Genomic DNA, 23,008 nt, shown 5'->3' with positions numbered 1-23,008 from the left:
AAGGGGTTATTATGGTTGGTCTGTGGGAAGGGTGGAGCGGTAAGTGAGTAGGAAGATGGACAGGTTAGATCAGATCAGGATTGGGAAGTCTGGACATGGGATAAGGCTGGGGGTGCAGGGATTTTGAAGCTGGTGAAGTCAATTTAAGGCCATTTGGCTGTAAACTTCCAAGGTGAAATATCAGGTGTTGTTCTTTCAGTTCACGTTTGGCCTCACTCTGACAGCAGAGGAGGCCAAAGACAGACATATCATGAGGGGAATAGGAGGGGGTATTAAAATGGATGGCAACTGGAAGCTTGGGTTAGTTGGTGCATGCAGCAGATGCTCCGCAAACTAGTCCCCAAGTCTGTGTTTGGTCTCTCTGATATAGAGGGGACCACATCAGGAGCAACAGATCCAATAGGTTAGGGCCTAGACCCTTCTTCAGAAATGGGGAAGGGGAAGGGGATTCCATTCCCCAATTTCTGAAGAAGGGTCTAGGCCCGAAACGTCAGCTTTTCTGCTCCTATGATGCTGCTTGGCATGTTGTATTCATCCAGCTCTACACCTTTTGACCAAACACAGACTCAGGGATCGGTTCGTGGACCATCTTTGCTCTAAACACAACTAACCCGACGTTCCAGTTGCCATCCATTTTAATTCCCCTTCCCACTGTCCTGGTGACATGTCCATCCTTGGTATTCTCTATTGTCAGAGTGAGGCCAGAAGTAAACTGGAGGAACAACACCTGATGTTTCACCTTGGAAGCTTTACAACCTTAATGGCTTAACATTTGACTTCACCAGCTTCAAAATCCCTGCACCCCCAGCCTTATCCCATGTCCAGCCTTCTCTTCCCTGACCTGACCTAACCTGTCCATTTTCCTACTCCTCTATCCACTCCACCCTTCCCATGGACAAATCACAATAACCCCCTTTCCCACATCCACCTATCACCATCCCTCCTACCCCTCCCAAAGTCCCATCCCCTCTCCAGTCCCAACAAAGAGTTTCAGCCTGAAAAGTTGACTTAACCTTCTCCTCAGATGCTGCACTTCCAGCCTCATACCTATAGGCCTGGCTTCCAGCATCTGCAGTCCTTATTGTCTCCTACACTCAAAGCCTTTGCCTGAGCAATGAAAGCAAGTGTGCCAAATGGCATTTGAACCACCCTGTCTATATGTGATGCAATTTCAAAGAATTATGTATGTGCACCCCTAGGTCATGCTGATTTACACCACTGCCTAAGGTCCTACCATTAATTGTTGTACCAAAATGCAATGTCTCACATTTATCCAGATTGAACTCGATCTTCTTGACTTTTAGCTGTCTTTCAAGCTTTGGCCCACTTTTTGTGATTGCTTTGTTTGTAAATGGAAGTGGAATTGGAGCAGGAATAAACCACACTGCCCTTCAAACCAGCTCTGTTCCTCAACATAATCATTGCTGATCTTGGGCTTAAGTTCTACTACACTGCTCCCCCTACTACCTTTGCACCCCCTTTCCCCCCATATCTCTCAATTCCCTGAGAGACCAAAAATCCGCCTATCTCAGACCAAGAATATATTCAATGATGAAGCATTCACATCTGTCTAGAATAGAGAATCCCAAAGCTTAACAACCCCCTCAAAAGGAAACAAAAACTTATCTCAGTCTTAAATGATCATTCCTTTCATCACAAGAGTCTCTTTTAGATTCCTCAGTCAATGGAAACAATGCCTCAATGTCTATCCTGTCAAGCCCCCTCAGAATCTTATATATTGCAACACCACACATTTTGTACAGAGCAAAATATCACAAATAGCAACGAGACAACTTCATTTTTCGAGGGGGTTGTTCACTGAGCTCAGGTGTTTTGTCAAAAGTTCTTTCTCATTAAATGCGATCCAAACATTTGTGACGCTTGCTGAACCAAGGATGACTCTTCAGCATTGTAGAATTAGCTCATTGCAGTGCGATGCCATGTTTGCGTAATTTCAAAGCTTACTTTACTCTTTTAATTCCATTCTGCGCTTCGATGTGTTTTAACAGTTTTTCTTTTATTCACTTGCATTTGTAAAATGTTGCTGATGTACTTCACCTTTCCTTTCCCTTTTCCTCATCCGCCTTCTCTCTTAAATGCATAGGCTGACTCGTAAATTCTGTTAGCTCACTGTTTATAGTGTCCACTTGGCTTTTGGCTTTGAATCATAGATTACATGTTCAAAACTCACTTAAGAGTTGTGGTGTTCTAGTGAATTCTAGACGATGGGCCTAGGTTTCTGAAAATACAGCTGTTAAAATTAGGAGAAAATGAGATAGGGAATGTACAAGAGGCCAAATTCTGTGGAATACAGCATTCAGAAGCAAGGAAAATAACTGCTCGACAAGTTTACAGCGATAAGGCGAGTTACGTTTCTATTTTCAATTTGTTTTTGTGTTTTTATCATTCAATCATGTGATATGAGCACCTCTGACCAGACCAACATTTATTGCCATTTCCTGATTGCCAAGAAGGCAGTTAAGACCCAGCTACACAATAGTGGGTTTGGAGTCCTATGTAGACCAGATCAGATAAGGATGGCCGTTTCCTTCCCTAAAGGACATCAGTGAACCAGATGGGTTTTTCTGACGATCAATAATGACTTCATGGTCATCATTCGATTCTTAATTCCAGATTCTTTATTGAATTTAAATTCCACCATCTGCCGTGGTGGGATTCGAACCTGCCCCCCCCCCCCCCCCCCCCCCCCCCCCCGAAATATTACCTGGGTGTCTGGATTAATATGAGTCTGAGAGAATGAAGATCAGCACAATAAGCTGATGTCTGTATTAAGAAAGGATGTACTGGCATTGGAGGCTGTTCAGAGATTCATGAGGCTGATTCCTGAGGACAATGGACTGACTTACCAAGAATGGATAAATAGGTTAGGTGTTTTTAGCGTTTAGAAGGGTCAAGGACAATTTTGTTTGAAACATACAAGATTCTGAGCGGCCTGGATGGGGTAGCTGTTGGGAAGATGTTTCCAATAGTGGTGAGCCTCATAATCGGGAACATAGGTAGTGAATAATGGGGACATTCATTTAAAACCTAAGATACAATGGAATTGCTTCTCCCAAAGGGTAGTAAATCTCTGGAATTCCTTGACCCAGAAAGTTGTGAAGGCAACATAAATCACTGACAGTATTTAAAAGATAAGGTAGAGTTTTAAAACATCAAGGAGTTGAGGACTGTGAGGATCTGGCATGAAAGATGACTTGAGGCCTAGGGCTGATCAGTATGACCTTGCAGCATGGCAGTGCAGGCTGAGGGGCTGAATGGCCTATTCCTGCTCTACTTCTAATGTCCTTATGCACAGACCTTGATGGAAAGGGATATGGGCATTAGAGTTTTGAATGACATTATCCTCCGTTTTAACCTGTAGCCTTGCCTTAATATCCATCTCTTGACGTTAAATGATACCCCAGCATAGCAATTTCTATAAATTTTAAATGATGTGTTTCTTTATTAGTCCTCTCTGCCATCTCCTTGTAAAGTTAAAGGACAGTATTTGATTTTTCCTGATTTTCTACATTTTTTTTTATATTTTAGCCAATAATGATGGACAGCATAGAATGGGGTAGAATTGGTGCCATCAAGTTTGATTTTAAAAAAGGCCTGAAGATTATCAGAGGAAGGAAAGACAGGGTGGCAGGACAATCCTGGCAAGGTGAAGATAGACTGGAGGCCTTAGAACAGAAAATGAAACCACAAGAGTACACAAAGCATTGCAGGATCAGTAAAACAGAGAAAGACACAAAATGTATGACTTTGAACACTAGCAGATGCAGTCTGTTACCATACTAGCAATGGCACTACTGAAGTGAGCAGCTTTATTAAAATATTTATCAGTCCCTTAATTTGAAAATCAATAAAAAGAATATTCCATTTCAACATTGTGGATTTTGGTTTTATGACGTTTTTCTATTATCCTTATCAAGACTAGTATTTTAGTTTAATGCTAACCAGTGTGAAATTTCCTTCCTAGCTCGTCAGCAAATCAGTAATTATCATCATAGTTGAGTATCACAACACAAATTTCAGAGAATCATTCTGGCTTTGACTCTAATTCGTTTATTTGCTTCAATAGAAAATATGACATCTAGTGATTCCACCTCAGGCTTATTTTACTTGTACTGTCATTCATGTAATAAGTCACTGCAGATTTACAGAGCAATTCCATTAAATTATGGATCATCGAATGGGATGTTGGTTTATTGCTGTTAAAGAAGGAAAAAAAACAGTTCGCTATAAATTTATGAACAAGCAAGTTGCTTAAAATAATAAAGTTCAGCTTTGGGTCACATAATGCATAGTGCACCGTGTCACAACCTATTGAGTTAAAACAAACAAGCAATAGAAATTCATAAACATATGTTAACTGATTTGGCTGTCTTGTATTTTTACACAGCAATTACCTATTGGGTTTCTTTAATGTTCCTTCATATTCGGGAACAAATGTTAAATCTAAAGTCACTAACGCAAGAGAGAACGCATAGATCTTGTGTTCTGATTGTTTGAAGTGAGTCTAGACTAGAGAATTAAAATTACAACGATATTTTTACTTGATTTCTCACCTATGACTCCTTTTGAAGTTTGTCTCCCCAATGGGAACATACGATCCATGAAATTAACCTTCCCCAATAATACCTGAAGTGAAAACAATCCTTTCCCTCATTATTGCTCTTGCTTAGTTTTCTGAATTTTTATATCCCAACCATTATTGACTTCTTCAACTTCTTTACATGAATATTTTATAAGATAGCCTGACCTTTACATTATAATCATGGAATAGTTTACCCCTCTCTATCAACACAGTTAATCTATCACTTTCTTCTTCATTTTCTGAATTGTCAGGCTCAGAACTTTCACACAACAAAAGTTGTACTTTCCAAATTCTCATTGACAAATACAAAAAGCATATTTGTGGATATTTTCTTTCCTGCAAATTAATCTTGCTTAGTTTGAGAAGTTGACAATGTAATGCAGAGCACCAGGTTGCAAACAAAACTGTAAGTTGTCAATTTTATCAGTTAAAAGAAAAGTTAATCCCAGGAGAGCAGCACCCAACCATTTGAGATCAGCAACACGGTGGCTAAGGTGGGATTGCTCTCTGACCTCACATTCTACTGTCAGTAACTTTACAAAGGGAAAAAAAGAGCTACATTCTTTAAAGCACTATTCATGACCTTAGTATGTCCAAAATTCCTTTATTATAATAATAATGTACTTTAGAAACATTTTGGTATTAAAATTCTATTAGAATGCTGTTTTAGGGTTTACTTTTCCTGTAGATATTTGCAGACAATTGAACAGAGAAGTTATAGCATAAAAAGCAAACTTATAAACAGGATTCTTGTCAGTGTGGAGGAATAGAGGGATCTCGGGGTCCACATCCATAAATCCATCAAAGTTGCTACCCAAGTTGATCGGGTTGTAAAGAAGGCGTTTGGTGTGTTGGCTTTCATTGGCAGGGGAATTGAGTTTAAGTGCCATGAGGTTATGCTGCAGCTCTACAAAACGCTAGTTAGACCACACTTGGAATACTGTTCAGTTCTGGTCACCTCATTATCGGAAGGATGTAGAAGCTTTAGAGATGGTGGAGAGGAGATTTACCAGGATGCTGCCTGGACTGGAGGGTAGGTCTTATGAAGAAAGGCTGAAGAGCTAGGGATTTTCTCATTGGAGCGAAGAAGGATGAGAGGTGTTTTGATAGAGGTGTACAAGATGATGAGAGGCATAGACAGAATGGGTAGCCAGAGACTTTCTCCCAGGGCGGAAATGACTGTTATGAGGGGACATAATTTGAAGGTGATTGGTGGAAGGTATAGGGAAGATGTCAATGGTAGGTTCTTTACACAGAGTGGTGGGCGTGTGGAATGCGCAGCCGGCCGTGGTAATGGAGTCAGATACTTTAGAGACTTTTAAGTCTGTCTTGGACAGGCACACAGAGGATAGTAAAATGTAGGGTATGCAAGGTGGTTTGATCTTAGTAGGATAATAGGTTGGCACAACATCGCAGGCCAAAGTGTCTCCACTGTGCCGTATTGTTCTATGTTTTATAACTTCTTTTTGACTGAGGCCAATAACTGGCAAAAAGGAGACTTTATCTCATTCACATACCTTGAAGAATAGCAATGTGCTTGATCTTAAATGTGCAGTTTAGACCAGTAAAAAGGGTGATATTAAAATAGGCTGCACTCCCCTCTTCCAGGAAAATCATTTTGGTGTTGGTGTAGCATTGGTAGATTTCCATCACTGCATCATTTTTTTACAATGATTTCTAAAAACTGTAACCTTCCAAAGTTTTGTGGAGAACAGAAGAATAAATATGACTATGTAATGCTAGTTTGAACATTAAGGGCTGAATTTTACCAGAAATGAGCTGTCAATTTTGGCAGGTTTCAGGGAGTGCTTTTCTCCACAAGCCATAATAAGTTTTCTCACTCTGTTCTGCGAAACTTGCCTCATTACCAATGACTATACCTTTATGGTGCTTGGTTCTTCTTGTCTTCCCTCTCACAAGAGGCAGAAGTACTCACCACTGCCAGCATCCCCCTGGATTTCCAGCTCTGTTGCCATTTTTTAAAGCTCATCCATGTACTCTAGCAAGTACTGCCAGCCACGATTTGCCCTTCACAATGTTTGTAATGGGAGGGGAAGCAAGGAGAAATGCTTCTGAGACCACAGCGTTGGGACAGCTTTTACATCGTTACAAATATAGGGGCAGATTTGTGAACATATTGCAATTTAAGAACCAAGTTACCACAGGTTATGTGTCCTTTTGTGTAGTCCTAACTTAAACCCTGTCTAAAGGAGTGTTACTCCCAATGCCCAGTTGTACCCAAATCCTCTCATTGCTCAATATAGGTTCGTCACATACTGGAAAGCCGTCAAATGATTGAAACCATTCACTTTCATTCAACAACAGCAAAAGTGAATTTTTAAAAAAAATCAAACAAAAACCGTCTTGGCTTCTGGAGCAAAGAGGGACCAATTGCAGATGTTGGTGTGTTCGCCAAACTGGGAGGTTTGACAGCAGATGTTTCGTCCCCTTACTAGGTGACATCTTCCTTATATATGGTAGGGTGGAAAATAATATATAAAGAACAGCTCAAAACTGACAGCCAAGACTACTCCAACCACTAGGAATCATGACGGCACACAAACTGGCAGCTACACTAAGACAGCAACTGACCAGAGTTAAAGACTCAAGAGATACCACGGACAGAACGAGTGTAGTTTACAATAGACCATGCAGATACTACACAAAACACCATGTGGGACCAACAGGCGGACAACTAGCAACCCGCATCCGCAAACACCAGCTAGCAATGAAACAACACGACCAGATGTGCAGGGTTTCAATACACACAGATGAGAAAAACCACACTTTCAATTGGGACAATACTACTATCATTGAGCAAGCCAAAGAGAGGACAGCTAGCGAATTCTTGGATGCTTGGCATTTATCTGCAGACTCCATCAACAAACACATTGCATTAGACCTGATATACCTGCCATTGCAATGCACAGCCAGAAGCAGGAAAAACTAGACCTTATAAATTTGAACGAGCACTAGATAACAGCGATTCACAGGAGGCTCCACAGCACTGAAGATGTCACTTATAAGGTGACGAAACATCTGCTATCAATCCTCCCAGCTCAGTGAGCACCCCGACATCTACAATCAGCACCCGAGCTACAAATCTTTACTCAAACCCTGAGGAACCAATTGCCTTTTGAGAATCAACAAATGTACCGCCAATCAGTGATTACTACATCCAGCTATCATCTTCCAGAACTAGGTGTCAGTAGGGCCTGTCTGAGATGTTGGCTCAACACTGCAGCATTCTATCATGCTGAAGGTGATGTTCCTCCTGCTCAATATCCTCATAGCCCCCCTCAGAAGGCAGCTACCATTATCCCAGCTCTTCAGTTTCCATCACATCTTTACCTGTTCTAGTTGTGGCTAGCACAGCAAGCTAGGATTACGTAGCACACCCTATATGGAGGGTACTGCAAGGTCCCTCCAGAGTGATCCAAGGGTTGGAACATCAGCATCAGCAGGCCTGCCACCTGGTCTGTGAAGGCCCTGGTGGGAGAATGGAAGCATTGAACCTACAATCAGCCTCTGGAGAGGGCTGTGTAATGGAGACATCAGCCATAGCTGCAGAAACTCATCTCCCATTAACAATCCTTGTAAGGCATCTGATCCTTGAAATGCAGCAGAGACATGGGAGTAATCAAGGATAAAGACATCATGGGCAGCTCCTGAATACCTGACACAGACTTTTATGATTTGGTTATGATGATGGCAGATGGCTGTCAAGTGACAGCTTTGCATTGTACACTGGGACAAGGAGGGCCGTAGAATGCATCCTTTGACATAGGGACCTTTTTATTTCGATTGAATGCAGAAATTCTTACAGTCCAAGGTTAGCGAGCTCGGTGCTTTTGTGCAGTCTGAGAGTTCTAGATTCCCACTACCCTCTGGGTGAAAAAATATTTCCTCACAATCCCTCTGAACCTCATGCCCCTTACCTGAAATCTATGCTTCTGATCATTGATCACTCCACCCAAGGGGAAAGGTTACTTCTTAAATCTGTCCCTTGTAATTTTATACATCTCAATCATTTCCTCAGTCTCAAGAATCTTATTTTTGTCAATCTCGCCCTGATTTTCCCAATTGATTCAGCAATGTCTTACAGGAGTGTTGGCAGGTTTCCATCCTATAACTCATTTTTTTTGTTTCTTTGACTCAATGGCTAATTTCCTTTTCATCCAGATATATGTAGCATCTATTATCATAATTGTGAACCACTGAAGACATGACTTTAGCAAAGGTGTTTGAAAACTGTGTTTATTCAACATTAGAAGCTTTAAGAGATATTGCATTGATGAAAAATTGGTCATTTCTCATTCAACATAAAATTGTTTACCAGCCATTTATTTAGCCCAAGGCCTTTTCAGTTAGAAACACCTTAACTGAAGGTAATATTTAAGAAGCCCACCTGGTTCTTGAAATGGTAAATAAAACTAATGGTGTCACGCTGGATATGAACCATCTAAATAACATGGCACAGACTGAAGTTGAGTTAATGTGACTGATACAGTATCTCTTTTATGTGCATTTCCACAGACAATGCAGCAAGCTGCTATAAGCGATGATTGATCACTATTAAGCTGATATAGAAACCCAGGTGCAAAATCTCAATTCTGGCACACCCCCACTACAACTACTGCAGAGTAACCTGTGTACTGCTTCAGAAGAATGAGAGTTCACTTTAATTTGTGTGGTCTGCTTGATTCAGAAATGGGAACACAGCAAACAGGGCACAAGGATTGTTCACTTAAGTATCAAGATGGAAAGTCACAAAGGTGTGTCTTTCCTACCATGGCAGAAGGTGGAATTTGAATTCAATAAAATATCTGGAATTAAGAATTTAGTGATGACCATGAATCCATTGTCATTGTTAGGAAAACTCACCTGTTTCACTAATGTCCTTCAGGGAAGGATACTGCCATCCTTACCTGGTCTGGCCTACATGTGACTCTCGAGCCACAGCACTGTGGTTGATTTGGAACTGCCCTCTAGTCAAGTAGGGATGGATTATAAATGCTGCCTAGCCAGCAATGTCTTCATCCCGTTAATGAATTTGGGAATAGATAATCAACTCAATTCTTTGACTATTTTATCACTCATAATTCTTAGTTTTGTAGTTTTGCCTAATCGAACATGTCCATAAAATCCAGATCTGAACACAGCTATGTATTGATCCAGCTTTTTGGAAGTAAGACTGAGTGATACAGATGTATTAACAAGCAAATCCAAGAGGGATTCTCATCCTATGCATTAGCAAGCAACGCCAGTTGAAATTGGACAACATGGATAGTGGGTCACAACATTGTTAACTTGGTTGCTCCCCACCATAATTTAGACTCGCAGATAAGAATAGGCCACATGGATATGATAGCAGATAATCGCTGTTTACAAAAAAAAATTGCTGCCATGAAAAAGCAGGGAAGAAAAACTGGCAGAAAAATGGGAGAAAGCTAAGCACAGTTGCATCCATTGGAAAGTTGGTTGGTTCTATTTCTCCTACATAACTGTCACCTCCACAGATGAATCTTTCACAAAAGGTTTTAAACTGCTTCTGAATATAGTGACTTGATAATCAGTGATGCTGTGCTTAAACCCAAAATGCCAGCCTTTAAAAATCAAATCACTTTTGACTGAATTGGTTTAATTGTAGAATGGGGATATTAGCGTTAGCCAACAATGACGTTTTAGAGGTTCCAGCAGTGTCAGATCCAGTGGGACACTTAAATCCAGCTGCATCAACAGCTGATCTGCAATTACCCTTTGGAGTGGAAGAAATCTTTGCAAGTTTATTTTCCAAATAAGTAAAGGGCGGAAGACCTGAGGGCAAGTAATTTTTATTATGTTTCTATACCCCCACCCACTCACTGCACCCTCCCTGCACCCCCCAAAAGGGGCTTCATTTCTAATGAAAGCCTTCTGGTTGTTGTTCTCCAATCTTTATGCTTAATATGCAGCTGCTGAAACCCCAATTCACCGAGTTTAAATAAATTATTACAAGGAAGAAATATTAATTGAAATAAGTGTCAACATCTTGTACGCAAGTAGGCAATGTATCCAACTTTGGAAGCTTAAATGGAAGTTTGCTTTTGTCCCAAACTTCAAAACCCAGAGGTGGATGAGACACAAATGTTGTGTTTCTCATATCATGCTATTCAAAATCCAGAAATGGCCTTGATCCTGATTTAAGATGTACAATGTTGGTCTGTTTAACTTCCTACATTTTTTTTCACTAGATGAGGATTAAAGTCTTTGGCTATTACTTCACTTGCTAAATGTCTGTTAAGCCATGCGAGGCACACAAAATGCGTGTCATTGCAGATGAATTGTTATTGCCTAGCTATCTGTCAGTAAAGCCTAAGGAACAAGCTCTCTTGGTAGAAAATCTGACATAATTTGCTTTCCATTCATTTCTGTTAAAATGATCAAATGACAATAATATTGTTGTCATAATGTCCAAGAATATAACATGCATTTCTATAGGGTTTCCCATGTACATCCAGAAAAGAGGCACAGAATGGAAGGTATTTCTCTATGTCTATAAACAGACCTGAAAAAAACATTACCGTGTGGCATTTGAAACAAATCAAAAGCTATGACTTGGGATAGTTGTATCACAAACATGAGGTGTTATAAAATGGTAAGTCTATAGGTCTCAATACTTGAGTGAAGAATGATTTATTGGCATGCATTTTAGTAACCCTTTGCAGCCATTACCTGTTGACACTGTTGTAAGCTGAAATGGTTACCACCCACCCAGCCTTATGCATTGTGTCCGACAGATACTTCTCCAAACATCATTTCACCATCACCTGCATTTAACACATCCATCCTAAATGTCATGAAGGTTTGCATGTTGGCTCTTGATAAATCTTGCCATAAATCAGCAGAAGCATTCCAGGTGTCAGTACAGAGACATGAATGAGCAATGCTAAAGATTTAGCATTTGCCTAAGCAAGTCTTCAGTGTTGGATAAATATTTAATGCCTTACAAAATTGTTCATGGAATATTAACAACAGGTTATAGCCACGCTGTATAAAGCTAAGTATTATATCATTAAAGTCTAAAATGTAGGATGCATTTTCAGAACAACATTTTCAGCAAGCAATGTTGGTGCTGCTCACTCAGGGAGGAAACAGCTAGTCTAATGACAAGTATTCAGTAGATCTTAAATTTTCAACATAAGGCTGGTAATTCCAGCAAAATCTATGTCCCTCAGAATTACCTTTCTTCCTGTTAGCCAAGTCCATCTGTAGAGTTATCTTTGTAACTTACCATATTTATGAAAAAGAAACTCCATGACATTTGAATGAATGTAGTTGGTGGAATAATGGCTAATACTTCATTCTATTATTGTTGAAATATTATGCTTCCAGGTAACATGAATAACTTCAAATCACTTCTTAAATGTATGTGTGCAGACTGCAAATACTGAACAGTCAGCTTCTTACTGGAAGCGCACTTTAATCCTTTTATCAACTGTCAAAAAAATTATTATTCAGAAACAACTGGGTTATAGATTTTAATTATTCATTGAATTTTAAAATTTTAAAACCTGCCGTGTTTGCAGATTTATTTGAAGTTAATTCTAACATTTTCCTTCTGAAGTTCCAGGAAATTCTTTTCACACTAATATATTTTAGAAATTGCAAAAGTTACATATTGTCTACTTCATTGAAATGTATTTTCTAAAAGTCAAAAAACCTATTTTGTTGTATTCAGTGTGAAACTTTGTAACCAGGATAATTTCTCATTTTAAGTTGTACGGTTTGTAAATCCTTGGTGATTGACCAATTTATTTGTGCCTATATTGGTTCTTTATGGTCTTTGCAATCATGTAAGAGAGTCTGTCGGAAATATCTATATCACCTGGGGAATGAGGTGTGCATGTACACAATTAATTATTTTTAGAAATTATATTTTACATTCGTGAGGGGTAGAAGCTGCCAAAGTCTAAAATGCGGAGTAAAGAAATTTTTAAAGCAATGCTGATTACGTTCCTTTCATGTCAGCAAAAATCACGTAGGTTCAGTGTCTTGCTTTTTGGTCTTTGGTGAGATGTGGGTGTTGCTAGCTAGGCCAGTGTTTATTGCCCATTCCTAATTGCTATCATATGCTAAACCTAATTGTCCAATTGTATGACAGGCTTTGCACCAATGAGGTGTGTTTTCAAATGTGCAATAATGAGAAAAAATTTATTACGCTAATGCACCAGATCGCTGATTTGACTGATGGTCAGATTGCTGCCAACATTATCTAAAATGTGTAGGAAAGCTGCCAGAAAGTGGATTGATTTCAGTTTTGTATAAAGGAAGAGTAATGCAAAACCGAATCCTACATGTTCTGACATTTTCAAACAGAGTTTTCAATGCTTTTGCTTACATAAGAAGGGTTCTGATGTTCTGGGTAAAAGGCAGAAGTTTAAGTTGGATAAATATAGAAATCTCATTCAAGCCTCTTAATGTGCATCAATGACGTAAGCAACGTATTGAGAGATTACAGCTTGCACTCAGTTGATTCCTGTTAGCCTGTATTTGAGTAATGTCCCCATTAATTTTTTTAAAAGATGATTGGATTCAACATTTTCATTTTTCAAAGAAGAACTTCAGGTTCAACTAGAAGTGCTAGCTGTGCTTGTCACAGTAAAAAAAAAGTACTGGGGATTAGCTTAATGTTAACTCACTAACAAAGTCTTTGGAGTGATGCATGTTCTTGTGGGTCACGTTTCCTGTTCATCACGCATGCTGTACACTATTGACTGTCCCCTAAAATGATAAATAACAAAGATTTCTACAGCTAGAGCATCTGCATAGCTTTCATTATTTTGTCAAAACTTGGTATTTTCAGGCAGTTTGACAGACATGCAAAGTAGTCCCAATATCATAAACATCTAAAGAGAGGAGGCAATGGACTAGAAAAGAGACGGTCAGCCTTTTGAATATAGAGTTTAGGGAAGGAATGACCCATAAATAAAGCATTGAGGGCCATGATTAGCTCTCAATTGTGTGTGCTGTGACTCTTTACTGCTTGAATTAATAAGGAGCTGTTTTGTTTCTGATATTCCCCACGTAGGATCACTGGAACAGCCCCATTTGGATCCAGCTACCATAGATGTTATCATTGTTACGGCCTTAGTTCAACAAAGGCTCACAGAAATTGAGGAATAAATATGTCATGAAGCCCAGGACCTTGCAGCTTATGAACAGCTTCCACAAGAAGAAGTCTAAATGGAAGGTTCCCTGATGATGTGGAAGAGATTCTGGAGGACAATAGTTTACAGAGCTTGCTGTCGATTCCTCCAGGTGAGTGAAGTTCAGATCTGCCACTGAATGAGGATGGTTTGGGACACCATTACAGAACTGTCATCTGTTGGTTTTACACTTTGAAGGTGTGGGAGAGAATGGCCATCAAGGTGGCCACCTGTGACTGACTGCTTCCAAAGATCCACTGGGGACATTTGTGGCATTTCTCAATCCTCAAACTACCAATGTATCAAGGTAGTTACCATTCAGTCTGTGGCAGATACATCATTTCATTTCCCTGTGAAGCGATTAGTGCTACAACTGGGCTGTAGGCTTTGGCAACATAGCTGACATCCCCCTGCCACCATGTGTAGGACATTATAAACTGTGCATTCTTTGCAGTGACGCTGCTTATCATTGTGCAGCTGATCCCATCTACAGGAGAAGGTTCCATTTAGTCAAAGTCCAGAGTACCACATCTTAGAAATCTGCACCAAGTACTCTGGAAGCTGCCATAAATGGTGTGGTAGCACAAAGAGCCATGAATTTTTCTTGGTTTCTGGGTGTCTCATCATCGAAACATTACTGGTCCTCTTCGATTTCAACGATTGTCTAGCCACCACCGTTGGTTCTTTCAGCCCTATTGTAGGCTGTTTTCTCCTCCCCTGAGACAAAGGCAGGGATTGAATATGATAGAAGTGGGTGGCACAGCTGGCAGTGTCAGTGCAAGTAAAGGAAAGGTGACCTGAGTGACTGTGTAGGAAAAACCGAGAGCAGGAATGTTTATCAATCTGAGCGGTTGGGCTAGGTGAGGGCCACTGTGGGAAGATGCTGCATGTGATGGTGGTAGCTCATGAACCTTGCTGGGAGGTGGTTGGAGTAAAGAAGTTAGAATGAGTGAGAGGTAGCAGAGAGACAATAGCATTTACCTTTGCAGAGTGTACAATGTCACTAACCTAGTTGCAGCATTGCAACAAACATGGTCCTCCTGTTCATGGATTCTGTGATGACCTAGTTGGCTACCTCCCAACCACTGCCCTCCTCTGAAGCCGCCAAGATTTCCAAATCCCATTTGACAAGCTGGGGGTGCCAATTTGCCCCTCTCAAGTGTGGCCTTTGTGAATGTATAGCAACTCACTGAAGGGGAAATACTGGAGGGCATTCTCAACAGGTGCATGCCTGCCTTTACGTATAACTCTTGTGACATAAACAGTGATAGGTCCCAGTGCTGGGAAGCGCTTCCACCACTGCCAACTACAAGATTATGACAGAGTGGTGGCAGAAGGGATGATTAATAAGGTGAGCAATGCAGAATCACGTGAGAAATGTAAGCAGAGCTCATGGAGGGAAATCCCCCATGAAATGCCCTGAAATTGACACTGCCAGAATATGGGAAAATTCAGCCTTCGTATGAAGTCTGTCAGATTCTTTGTTAGATTAATAGTGGATTAATCATAAAATAACACCAATTTATATGCCAGTCACTTTTGCATTGACATACGATTTTCCAATATTATGCTGCCAAATTTCAGTAGATATGCAAATATTGGGCCATTCAAACATTTGGTGTATCTATGAAGCCAACAAGATTAATATTAATGACCTGATGGAAAAACAGCAAATGTCACAAATCTGAATTTAAAGTAGAAACTATCGGAACTGAGCAGTAGCATCTACAAAAGTGAATAGTCCCAGGTATAGACATTTCAGGAAAACATAGAATCTTACAAGGTAAAAGGGGACCATTTCGTAGTTTCACTTACTGAAAGAACTATTTAACCAGTTGCATTCCCCTGGTCTTTTTCCATAACCCCCCAAATGTTTTCCTTACGTATATCCACTTCCTGTTTAAAGTTATTGTTGAATTTGCTTTGATACCAGTATGTGGCAAAAGATTAGCAGTGATATTTGTCCTCAAGCAAAACTATGGATTGCATGGAGGAGGTGTTTAATTAACCAGGCAGAGGGTTGGACATCAGCATTTGGAAGCAGAAAGTAGAAGTAAGTTGCATAAAAGTATTGGATAGCACCAGAGAAGGGAAACAACACCAAATTATTCCTCAGAAAAGACACATTTTGCAGAAGGTGGTTTTTTGTAGCACTGCTTCTAACAATCAGAACTCATTTGCCACCAGTCAGCGCTCCTCTCTCATACAGGATAAATGTTGCTTTCCTTTCACGTGTAACAGAAATGTAGCTAAAAATGTTGAGGATTTTATCTTTAATGTTCACAGTCAAAAGATTTTTAAAGATCTATTCCCAGACGGCGTTAATGTCGAGTTGGTCATTCAGAGGTGACGCATTATTGTAGGTCTGAAGTCACAAGTAAGGCAAGCCAGGTAAGGACATCAGTTTCCTTGCCTAAAGGACATTAGTGACCCAGAGATTTTGTTTTCTGACAATGCTTATATAGTCATCAAAAGTCTCTTAATTCCAGATTTTTATTACATTCAAATTCCATCATCTGCTGCAACGGAATTTGAACATATGTCCTCGGAATATTACCTGGGTCTCTGGATAAATAGTCTATCCATAATGCCATAAGGCCACCACTTCTGTACAGATAAAATAGAGAAAGATAACAAATAGAAATTGAGTTGTAGTGCTGATTGTTGAAGGCATTACAGTTTTGAAAACAAAAGCCTTCCTGAGTGTACGAAGACAGGATCTATTTGATTAGCATTGAGAAGCAAAAAGAGTATTATTATACAACTGAAGGTATTCAATAGGTCTCCAAATAGCAAGAGAGAGATGGACAATCTGCTGACTAATCTGAGACATGCTCAACAATTATTGATGTAGCGATTGTAATAAACGTTAGACTAAAGGGTAAGAAAGGGTCAAACTTCTAAAAACTGTTCAGATGAGTATTCTTATTCAGTATTTTCTCCATCCAACTAGGAAGGAGATGTTGTTGGATGTAGTGCTGAGGATGAAGTGGACTAAAAATGCCTGTGGAGGAGCACTTGGGTTAAGATCATAAGGTGTAGATTCAAAACAGAAAAGGGCAAGGAACAATGTACAAAGCTACTTTGGATTTTATGAAATTTCATTTCATTGAGCTGAGAGGGAATGTAGCCAGGCAAAATAGAATAAATGTTTAGCTGATGAAAATGGGTTTTCATGCAAATTGGTTGCCGATCTTACAAAGTGTAAAAGAGAGGCATGGCTAGCTCTGTTAATAGACCATGAAACTTAATCTCAGGGTTGTTTTGAGCAGTACTTTGGATGTCATAGAGTATGGAAACAGACCCTTCAGTCCAACACATCCATACTGACCTAGATATTCTAAATTAATCTAGTCCCATTTGCCAGCATTTGGCCCACATCCCTCCAAAGTTTTCCAATTCATGTACCCATCCAGATGCCTTTTTAAATGTTGTTATTGTACCTGCCTCCTCCATTTCCTCTGGCAGCTCATTCCATACGTGCACCACCCTCTGCATGAAAAAGCTGCCCCTTAGGTCCCTTTCAAATGTTTCCCCTCTCACCTTAAACCTATGCCCTCTCCTGAGACATTGGCTATTCACCCTATCCATGTCCTTCACGATTTTATAAACCTCTCCAAGGTTACCCCTCAGCATCTGACACAGCAGGGAAAACAGCCCCAGCCTACTCAGCCTCTTTGTATTCAGCTCAAACCCTCCAACCCTGGCAACATCTTTGTAAATCTTTCTTAAACCTTTTCAAGTTTAACAATATCTTTCCTCTGGCAGGGAGACCAGCATTGAATGCAGTATTCCGAAAGTGGCCTAACCAATATCCTACACAGCCACAACTTGACATCCCAACTCCTATACTCAGTGCACTGACCAGTAAAACAAATGTGCTGAACACCTTCTTCATTACATTGTCTACCTGCAACTCCACTTTCAAGGAAATATGAACCTGCACACCAAGGTCTCTTTGTTCAGTGTCTTATTCTAAGGACTGTTCTGGCATAGCAGCAATGGCCCTACTTCTGAACCAGGTGGTCTGGTTCAAGTCCTACCTGTTCAATAGGTATGTTATAACCTTTCTGAACAAGTTGATTACCAATATCTATAAAGTGCAAAAAATAACCTCATGACAGCTGTGTGAGTTGCACAGTTTGTCCCAGTAGACAATATCAATATCAAAACAATATTGCCATCACATCTAAGGACATTCTGCTAGATGACTGGGGCTAAGCACCCAGTTTGATCCTGCACATCTGTCCTAGGCAGGCACTGTGTGTATGTTATTCCTACAATTAAACAGTATATTTCATCAGGATGAGGTATCTCTGCCTCCTAAACTGATTGTTATGTAAAACCTTTTCCCCTGTGATGGGGAAGAAGGGATGTAATCTGGGCCATTTGGTTATGACAATGGCTTCCTCCATTGCTTAATGAGATTACACAAAGTGCTGTGTCATTGTTATATTGTCCGAATTTCCATGCCTGAAATGGTTCATTCCTGTAGTCGGCAGCAATGATTGTAACATAATCTGATTAGTGTATCAATTGTTTGAAGCTCTGTACTGTTGGAGAAGTCTACTAGAGCATGGGTTCCCATCGGTGTTAAAAACTGTCTGATGTTGCAAATGTGTGTTGGTTTGAAAAATGGCACAACAGCCGTAAGAATTGTTCATACATCATTGGATGATCGTTAAGGGGTTACTTCAGATACTGGATAATTAACAGTGCATTCGCACAGCAGTGAAATGGAGAGGAACAATTCCTTGGATGATAAGAGACAGCATTTGAAGTAAAAGGCTGTACAATACATGATGACTGAATTTTTCATCAAGGACCAGAATAAATACAATGAGTGGGGAGTGAACGTAAAAAAGAAAATAAAGATTGGCATAGAGACAATATGAGCGGAGAATTGCAATTCTTATAAAAGGAAACTCAAGCTCTAAAATTCATATACAGGACTGCCCAGGCAGACCCATTGTTGTTGTCTGCCCCTGTCTATGGAACTTATCTCTTACCTCAACCTGACGTTTTGTCTTCATGTCCCGTCACTTCCCACTTTGTATCTGTGATTCTACTGACAGCTTCCATCAGTTTCAGACTTTTCAGTTTGGGGGCAGCAGCTGCCTTCTTTTCATTAAGCATGTGCAATCCCTTCAAACAAGCATATCCCATCTGGATGATCTCAGGGCTTTCTGCTTCTTCCTGGAACAAAGGTCTGAACTTTCCACATCCACCACCAGCCTCCTCCACCTAGCTGAGTTCATCTTCACCACTTAACTTCTCCCAATTTCTTTAGGTCAAAGCTATGACTGTGGGTACCTACGTGGGGCCCAGTTATTCCTGTCTCTTTGTGGCGTACATGGAACATTCCTTGTTCCAATCCTACTTTGATCCTGTTCCAAAAATCCTCATCTAATTATGTCAATGACTTATCAGTACTGCTTCCCCCTCTTGTTCAGAATTGGAAAGATTTATCAATTTTGCTTCCAAATGCCACCCGGCTCTCACCTTCATCTGGTCCATCACCGGCTCATGCCTTTCATTACCGCAACATCTCTGTTTCCATTTCTAGGGATATGCTGGCCACCCATATACATTTCAAACCCTACCAACTCCTACAGTCACCTTAACTGAACATCCTCCCACCCTGGTTGTTGTAAAGAGTCCACCCCATTCTCCCAGTTTTTTTTTTCCATTCCTGTTCTGATCATGCCACCTTCAAATGGTTGGAGGGTGGGGGTGGAAGGTCTCAGAAATTTCCATCTTTTTCCTCAACTGTGGATTCCCTGCCACTTTGGGTGACAGGGTCCTTAGCTGTCTCTTACCCCCCACAATGACATTAGGGGCTCTCTGTTCCTCTCCTACCTTCCCACCAGCATCCATATCCAAAGGATCATAAGCCACCATTTCCGCCACTTCTAGCAGGATGCTCTCACCGGGCACATACTCCCGTCCCTGATTTTGTCAGCATTCCACAGAGACTGTGCCCTCTGGGACACCTTGGTTTACATCCCTCCACTCCGAACACCTCCCACATCCCCACAGCACCTTCCCATGCAATTGCAGAAGGTATGGCACCAACCCATTTACTTCACTGTTCAACAATGTGGTATCCTCTACATTACGGAGATAAAATGTAAACTGGGCAACTATTTTCTGGATCATTTACATTCTGTCTGCAAAAATGACCCCTGAGCTTCTGGTTCCCCGCCACTTCCATGCACTACCATGTTCTCTGGCCAACATTTTTGGCTCTGGCTTACTGCAGTGCTCCAGCAAGGCTCAGTGCAAGCTGGGAGAATAGCATCTCATTTTCCACTTGGCAACCCTGCAGCCTTCAAGGCTCAAAATCAAGTTGAATAAGTTTAGGGCCTGAACACCTTCTTCCATATCCTTTACCCAGCCCTGTCATGATACGGGCTGCTTTCAGTGCAGCCAATGCAATCACATGTACTAATGGTTCCTTTATCAGCTTGAAGTCCCAAGAGCAATAAAGGTTCATTGAAGGGGATAGATCATTGCTCAAATTCCTTTAAAGTAAAAATTTGTAAGCAATGTGTTCATTTAACTTATTTCAAGGTGCTACTGTGCCCTCGCCTCCTGCCTCCTGAAGGGAAGATGGCCTGACAATGATATAATTTAATACAAGATGATTTTTTTTAATGTAAATTTGATTATAAAGACATGTCAATTTTTAGGTCATGTCGCTGGCAAAGAGTGATGGAGTATTGGAAATTGTTTCATGTTGGTGTTGCTTAGCTACATATTTGCTAATTGCTTTCCAAGAGAACTGACCATGGACTAGCAATGTACCAATGGTATTTGTACAACAGGCTTTTTTTTATATTTAAGGTTACAACCTCTTTTTTTCACATAAAGCAAGGAGTTGTTTGAGAAGTACCGCAGCATACTTCAGTCTGGCTGATGTATGCTAAATTCCTTTATAAATTGAATGAGAATATTCTCTCTGACAGGCAGAGGTTTATTTCCTGTTAGCGGGGCATACTTATGTCAGTAACCCCTACATGACCTAACATTCTAAAGGTCAGGTTGAGGTTAAGTAAAGAGAAGGCAGATCAAAGTGGAAATGAATGGAGATACCTGTTCCAGATTTTCAGCTCTTGAATACTTGGTGCCACACACAATAGTTGTTTCAGGGTATCTCATTCTTTGGTTATTTCCTATAAGTAAGATGTTGTGGAATCTGAAACCAAAATATATTAAAACACAACTTTTAAGCTTTCAATGACAACAGTCTTTGAGTATCCAAGACCACGTATAAATAGAAATAAAACACAGCAATATTCTGGAACTGGTGTATCTTTTAGCTGAAGGATGAAATTGCTAAGAAATGTCCTAGCCTGTTGATAACCTGCCATTTTTAATTGAACACATGCTATTTCGAAATTGAGGAATAGCAAAATCTAGCCTCAAACCTTTGGTGACACTTTCTAACAGCAGAAATTTATAATACAACAGGAGGCCATTTGGCCCAGTTTTTCAGCATTCATCCTTTGATAGGAGCTATCCCAAACAAAGCTCACAGACCAGTTCACTTTGAACATTTCACTATCTTGCTCAGTTTCAAATACTTATTCAATTTTCTCTTGAAAAGAACGCAGTGACTTAGTAATAACCCAGACTGTTAGTGGATTAATTTACAAATAACAGTAGCATTTGGTGTAGAAAATGATTTGGAACATTTTAGAAAACGTGTTCGGATTCACAAGTATTATAGTCTTCTTTATATTTGTTTGTGAGATGTGGGCAGTGTTTATTGCCTAACCTTGGTTGCCCCAAATGTATTTAAGAATCAAACACACCCAGGCCAATCCAGATATGAGTGACAGGTTCATTTCCTTGAAGACATTTGTTGACCATTTAGCTGTTAATGACAATCCAACAGCTTTCATGGTCATTACCAGATATATTGAACTCAATTTCATAACTGCCTATAGCGTGTTCAGGTCTTGAGACCGTTAAGGCTCGAGTTCATTATCATAATCTCTAGGCCACTGGTATCAGTCTTCAATGTGCAGAAGGTGTGAAATGTTTAAGGGTAATAGTGTGTGTGTGTGTGTGCAATGATCAATACACCTGATTGTAATTTGAAATTGAACAGTGGTAGATAGTGTGCAGAGGTGCTCAAATGGGAACCCTGATCTAACCTTGAAATACTGTAATTGTTCCAAAAAACATGGGAGTTGTTTCTGGCTTTGGACAACAGGTCATTAGTTTAACGAGGTAGATGTTCCACCTATCTACCCAGTTAAAGCATAAAGAAACACAATGCATTCCTAACAGTGTAATTACATGGGCTCACTGGATTTAAGATATTCAGAACTTGGAGTGCTTAGAGATTCTTGCTGTAATGGTCCTCTCCAAAATGTAATTGTCCGCCCGGCTGGGAAACATTACCCTTGGCAGATTTTGTGGATTTCATACAGCATGACAGCATGTCAGACTAATAAATTAAATACAGGACAGCAATTCACAGAACAAACTATTGTCCTGATATAAATCTTATATCCACACCCCCCCCCCCCCCCCCCCCCCACTGTTGGTTATTCTTAGAATTCACTAGGAACAGAAACCACATCAAATCCTGTATATTTAAGTATTAATTTGAATCAATATATCATAGGAAGCTCTTGAAATTAAATAACTGGATCAAGTCAGCAGTCTGAAGTCATGACTTATGACTGTATTGACCTGACAAACCAACTTTTAAACCATGATATGGTGACTGTAAAGAGCAATTACTGAACCTCTCGGAACATGCAGCTGATGTTTATTGATGCTCACTTCAGCATTTTGCTTTTAATGTGCCTTTAAACGGTTCCTCAAATTAGCACCCAGGGGGTAATTTGGAATTGTATCTGCTTGACCCCACTGATCTCTTTTCATTTTAACCACTCCATATTCATTTATTTGATTCAATGCTTGGCTTAAAAAAAATATGGACACTGATGTGTAAAACAAGAGCCCCATTATTCACTTGCTTTTTTGGCCACTTACTATTACTGCACACTTTGCTTATATGTAATCTCAAATTCTCTATTTGTTTTGCTTTGAACAGGATTATTTCCAAACATCTTAGCATCCAAAGTCCTATTTCAGATATGCAGCCAAATTTGCCTCGCCTCCTAATGCTGCCAATTGTATGACTATAAGTTTATGTATTTGATGCCTATTCCTAGTGTTAAGATCAAGATTACAGCAG

General features: G+C 40.1%; 1 long non-coding RNA gene across 2 annotated transcripts in view; it reads left to right on the top strand.

Moving 5' to 3' along the window:
- The window catches only part of LOC125463769 (uncharacterized), a 66,722-nt gene that overhangs the window by 5,283 nt on the left and 38,431 nt on the right, over positions 1 to 23,008 (top strand). For both annotated transcript variants that reach the window (XR_007249901.1, XR_007249900.2), the window contains exon 2: positions 13,674 to 13,903. This is a non-coding gene — a long non-coding RNA (uncharacterized LOC125463769). The remainder of the gene's footprint in view (positions 1 to 13,673; positions 13,904 to 23,008) is intronic.

Source organism: Stegostoma tigrinum, chromosome 22 (assembly GCF_030684315.1).
Source record: "Stegostoma tigrinum isolate sSteTig4 chromosome 22, sSteTig4.hap1, whole genome shotgun sequence".
Classification (NCBI taxonomy): Eukaryota; Metazoa; Chordata; class Chondrichthyes; order Orectolobiformes; family Stegostomatidae; genus Stegostoma; species Stegostoma tigrinum.
Note: the sequence above shows the minus strand (reverse complement) of the source record. Positions and strands in the feature narration are given on the sequence as shown.